Source organism: Brachyistius frenatus, unplaced genomic scaffold, assembly GCF_029030835.1.
Source record: "Brachyistius frenatus isolate BFR_SWC_R1_liver_20210118 unplaced genomic scaffold, ASM2903083v1 Contig_52, whole genome shotgun sequence".
Lineage (NCBI taxonomy): Eukaryota > Metazoa > Chordata > Actinopteri > Embiotocidae > Brachyistius > Brachyistius frenatus.
The window spans coordinates 1805375-1811347 of NW_027210651.1; the positions used below are offsets into that span (position 1 = coordinate 1805375).

At 42.9% G+C, this 5973-nt stretch overlaps 1 long non-coding RNA gene across 1 annotated transcript; it reads left to right on the top strand.

Annotated features, from left to right (window-relative positions):
• Positions 1–557: 557 nt before the first annotated feature.
• On the top strand, positions 558–5744 carry LOC138624538 (uncharacterized). The gene is made up of 3 exons (XR_011311162.1): positions 558–787; positions 3635–3709; positions 5635–5744. It is a non-coding gene; the product is annotated as an uncharacterized lncRNA (long non-coding RNA).
• The last annotated feature ends 229 nt before the right edge of the window (positions 5745–5973 follow it).

Sequence of the window (5973 nt, forward strand, 5' to 3'; positions counted from 1 at the left end):
TTGTTCACATCGTCTCCGACCACACTTGACTTCACCCTGCTCTCTGTGACGTCACGACTCACGCAGAAAAAAAAAAAAAAAAAACCCCAACTTTCACATTTGGTCAAATACGGTCGGGTTGGTTGCTTCGGATGCTCTGACGTACATCCGAGGCTGACAGCGACTGTCCCCGGCTCCTTGCCACTTGTCTCCTCAGATAAGGATATCTTATTTCATTTCCCTTTCATTTGTTTTCCCTCCCTCCCTCCCTCCTCCTCCTCCTCCTCTTCCTCCTCCTCCTCCTCCTCTTCCAGCCTTCACACTGTCCCCCATCTGTTCTCCTCAGAAGCAGTCGCCGTGTCTTCGTGCTCTCCCGTTTCTTGCCTTTTTGGTTGATTGAAGTTTTGCGCGTACGTGCGCGCATGCTTCTCCACGGTAACAGACGGCTTCATAAAGGTCGAGACGTTCGGCTCTCGGTTCCCGTCTCATAACCCGATTCATGCTTTATTGGCCCCGTGTGAGAGATATAATGGAAAACGGGTAATAACTCTTGGAAAAAAAAAAAAAAAAAAAAAAAAGAAAGACTGGAAGGGCCGGGCAGAGGTTCTCCGTGTGGGTGGCTGACGAGTCCCCTGTGGTGTTTGTGTGTACGTGTGCGAGGGAGAGTGAGCAATATGTATTAACGGGAGGATGGGGAGGGGTCGTGGTGTCGAGCTTTGTTCCCCGGCTGCTGTCACGGTGTCGGACCGCGTTACCGTCACGGCAGCTTCTGAGCTCCGCGGGCGGAGAACAGTCAAAGGCCGGTTTGGTGAGTTTGTTCAAACTCTGCTTGCCGAGGAAGGAACTGCAGATGGTGTGTGCGAGTTGATCAAATATGACACGGTCTAACATATATATATATATATACACACGATTTAAGCCTCAGTTAAAACCTGCACACGTGAAGTAATGTGTGTTAAAAAAAAAAAAAATAAAAAGTAGGATCTAGTCTCTATTATCCCTTGGGTGTTGGAAGGAAGGTAATAGCCTTTCGTTTTAGTTTTTTTTTTTTTTTTAGTTTGGCTCAGAAGAAATGTAAATGATTGGAGAAAAGGAGGTGAAGTGTGATGAAAGCTTTATAATGTAAGGATTTGAGGGTGTGATTAAATGACATGCCATTTTACTTGTCCTGTCACTGTCAGCCTGCCACGTCAACACAATATCTGAAAGGTGAATAAATGCACGGCTTTGAAAACAGTCTCTTTAACAGCCTTTGGATGTTGATATTCACGTAAAATTTTATATTTACTTTATTATTATTTTATTTGTTTGTTTGTTTCTCTCTTCACCGTTCTTGTATATTTTGTACTCTTTACACCCACATTTAAACAAGAGTCATTTTTTCATTAGTACAGGTACTGCAACACAACTTTAACTTTTCCATGTTTCAAATATGACACGTTGCATTGTGTGATTAAGGTTAGTGTACACTGCATCTGAAAATCACGTTTTTGGCTCCATCGTGGGAATATTTGAGACTATAAATGTCCAGCCTGGTATCACACTGAAAGCGTGTAATACTCCTGTCAGTTCACCAGGGGATAGGGTTAGACAAAACTCACAGATGGATTTCTTAACATATCTAACATATTAGATTAGCCAATTAGTGTTCAACCAAAACATGATCTGTTTTCTAAACTTAACCTCGCTGGTTTTGTTGCTCAAACCTAAGACGCCCTGCTCTTCATACCTGGGCGAGGCGACATGCGACACCGCCGCGATATTCTCCAGTTGGCCTGCCGGGTGTTTTACACGCCTGGGTGTGATACCGGCTTGAAATTTCAAATCAGAATTCAGACGCTTGCATAAAATGTACGTGTGGACAGTAAATATCGATTAGGAAGATAGAGGGAGTGATTCCAGTCACAGAGCCAAAGAGTGTGGCTTCACGTCATTTCTCAAAAATTACGCGCCATTACTCAACATGCAACTTATCCATTGTTAAAACTCAAGATTTTGCATCTCTTTTAATTGTCAATCCTGTCGTTGTCTTGATCATCTCAGTAACCTGCTATAAAAGACGACTCTTTAGAAACTGTTTTTGAATTTAGCATAAATCCTCACAGATTTGGCAGTGTGCCAACTTTTTTTTTTTTTGTGTGCAATTTTTGAGATTTGGTGATCTTTAGAAAAGAAAACCAAAGTTATCCTCCGACAAAGGCTTCATGCTGGAACACTCTGATATCTCATACTGCAATTATTATAACGTTATCAAGGAATAAGGAGACTTTTTATTATTGCTGAAATTCTGCCTTTTTTCATAATATGCTTCGGGGAACGCAAACGCAATAACATCATCTTAGCAGCTGAGTTTGAATGCAGCAGGTGCACATTTCGTACCTCTCATGAACGACTCTGTGCACGCTGCTCAGGTTAACAGGACAATTTCGAGAAAACGAGAAGACGGCAGGTCTGAACAACATCACACCATCGAGCTGGAAGCCTATTCAAAGAGCAACGGTAATTGCATTGAGGGTTAGTTTTCATGAACACCCTTTGATCGCACTATCAAAACCTCCTTTCATGAAAGAAATCTTTATCTTAATTTGAACAAATGATGCAGGAATGATCTCGCGTTCCGACTCTACGAAGAGACGAGAAGGAGTGGACGCAGAATGAGAAGTACATTTCGCTGAAGTGTCGAGGCATTCACCCTGCAGATCACTTGCTTCCTTTCAAGCGGAGTCTATGCCCCAGCACCTGCCTCTGACCTTTCCTAACAAGACTCTGTTTTAATTACCAAGTGCCCTCCATCGCCTGCTAATTAAAACACCATGTCATGTATTATTCAGCCATTTTCTCCACCATCGCTCGAACATACAACAAATGAGAGGTGCACACCCTTTCCCATCACACGGCATCTAATCCTCTTTCACAAATGTGTGACGGCTAATGAAAGCCGCTGATATTTTTTCTAAGAAAGGGAAATGTTTGCGAAGGTTTTTAACCTTAATGAAAGCCCTCTCTCGTTTGTTCTCCCCCCCCCTCCCCCCATTGTTGTAGCTGCTGACCTTTGCATAATGTCTGTGACTGAGAATCAAAGGAAGTCATACCATTTTCAATCAAGCACCACTTAATAAAAATGTAAATTGATTTTTCTGTTGCTCAAATTCAGCCTGGAATAGAATATTAAAGAGCCGCTTTTATTGAAAATGCAGCACTTTAGCCAATGATAAGCAAACGATGGACTGTGGTGGCGCTCTAAAATTAAGATGAGCACAAAGCATGTTTGGTTTACATTAAGAGTAAATCTAATTTAAGAAACTAATTGTTTTTTTTTTTTTGCACTTTAATAAAATTTAAATTCAAAACTTCTCAGCTGACAGTAAAGATCGGAGGAATTTGTCTGGGAGCACAATGAGGTCTGGTGAAGACCGTGAGAAAGTGGTTTTGTGGTTTGGCTTTAGCCCCCCGTGCCTGCTCTGTCTGTGGCTGCCAGTCAACCAGAACACTAATCTAACAGCAGATACAAAAAAAAAAAAATCCCACCCATCCCTTTGTCTCCCCGCGCACTGAAATGATCATTTATCTTTCTTTTTTCTTTTTTTAACCCCAGTAGTGGTTGTTTACTAATCTGATTATGGATTTTTTTTTTTTTTTTTTGTCTTTTCAACAGCTCGTCGGTGTTTGGAGAAGCAGGGTACCTTCACGCAGAAGCACGCTCACATCCACCTCGCTCTGGAAACAACAGGTGATAGCGGATCTCGTGTTCATAAACACACACACACACACACACACACACACACACACACACACACACACACACACACACACACACACACACACACACACACACACACACACACACACACACACACACCTGGGCTCTGCAGTTTGTTTTGATAGTGCTGTAGGTGTCTGGGGCTCGCTGGAGACATCGTGGTTGTGGGAAAGCTATCCTCCCATCAGATGGCAGCTCTGTGTCACCACTGCTCTTGTCTGTAATCTCCTGTTTTGTCTCAGTTAAGGAAACTTTCTCAGGTAGGACAGAGTGCGGCAGAGATTACTGCAGAGTAGATTAGGATGGATGGATGGACGCAATGTCAGCACGAGGACAGACGGAATAGTAAAGTAGTGTGAAAGTAGAATTTTGTTGAATGACGTTATGGTTATCATTCTGCCCAGTCTAAAGACTAATTCATAATTATTTGTTTTCAGTCTTAAATGATGGGTTGCTGTGCTTGGAGTCTGACTGGAATAGATGATTAAAGAGCTGCATTTATTGAAAATGCATCAGTTTAAACCAGGGATAAGCAAACGATGGACTGTGGTAACCCGCCAAAAGGAAGATAAGCACAACGCCTGTTTCCTTTGGTCTGTCTCCTTTTGTGTTTATTTTGAAGCTTGATATTTGAACTTGGCTAAAAGGTGAAAGGCCAAGAGACCCAGCACTTAAATGAATGACAATGCATATGCTACAGAATTGAGTTGCTTACTGTGATTTCTGTCTCATAATCATCGATACATAGTTCAGAAAACGTTGTGTTACATATATCTGACCAATGGGAACAGAGTTCTTAAGTCTCTGTTTCGTATAAAAAGCTGCACCTGTATGCAGATTCTTTAAGAATGCATTGAGGAAATATTTGCTGTGTTTCAAATGACAGACTTCCCTTTGTACACTAACAAATAGTGCTCTTACATGTTCGGACTCTTACTTGTGCAGTGCAGGAATTTTGACAGGCTAGTGTTGTTTCATTCTGCCGTTCTGCACTGACTGGAAATGAACCTCAGCATGTGAACACATCACCCGCCAGACTATCTGCAGCCTGAATTATTTTACCCCAAAAATCAGCATGTTCTCCTGCCCTGTTTAATACGCTCAATAAAAAAACATGGATTATTCTGTCCAGCAGCAGTAGTGAAAAAGAAACAGCTGCGGCTTTATTTGAGACGCCTTTATTTGAAAATTCTTTACGTCAGTAAAGCCCCCTTTCCTCTACGTAGCCAAGATGGCGACCGTTTAAGGTGGAAAGTGTCCAGCGTTTCACACTTCTTGGACTGTTTTGAGTGCATCTTCCTGGTACTTGTAGTGAACTGCTTGTTTCTGTAATTCACAGTGTGAATGCACTGATGCACTCAAAATAGTGAGAGTTAGTACACAAGTACGCTGTTTGGAACACAGCAATTGACTCCTACGCTGCAACGTGAATCTATTTCCTTTGAGACGACAGCCGGCGTTTGTGTTTTCGTTGAAGAGCCGAGCATCGAACAGCACAACACAGCCACGCCTCAGTCCTTCGTATCGTTACACACAGCTAGTTTTAAGAAAATCCTGCTTGCAGTTAGAGTCTACCTGTTGCACGTTGAACGTTACCTCAAAGCTAGCTGGTTAACTAGTCATTGCCAGGTACACAGATAAGGAATTATAATGATGAATCGTTTTCCTTTAAAAAAAACAAGCAGACAAACAAACAAACAAAAAAACATCTCAACATTAAATTTGCCTCTCAAAACATTCATAACATCCCCCCCACCCCTCGTGTTTGAGCCACAAATATCATCATACCCATGCAGTGAGTCACAAACCCAGGTCTGTCCAGCATTGCGTGTCTTGTGCTGCATTTAAGGGCCTCATAATGTTGTTTTTTTTCCCCCCCTCACATTTGCCTCCAGACTGCAGGAGCTTGTCTTCATTAGCAGCGATGTCCTGGAGTGGCCGTGTCGCGTTGATGGCTTTTCTCTGCTTCGGCTGCCAGCGCGAGCAAGTGATGAGCTCAACGTCAGTCGGGGTAAGTGGTGGCGGAACAGGACACCCCTGGGTCTGTGTGCGCTCATTTGAGCGTGAGAGAGGCAGCGTGCACGGACGTATGACATGAAAACGAGAACGTTTCTGAATGCGAGAAGTTGTTTGTGCACTCTGACTCGCACTCCATTGATTTGCTGAAGAAACTGTGTTTTCGCTCTCCGCCCCAGTGCCTCACTTATCACCCGCTTCTCTAATGTGTGTGTGTT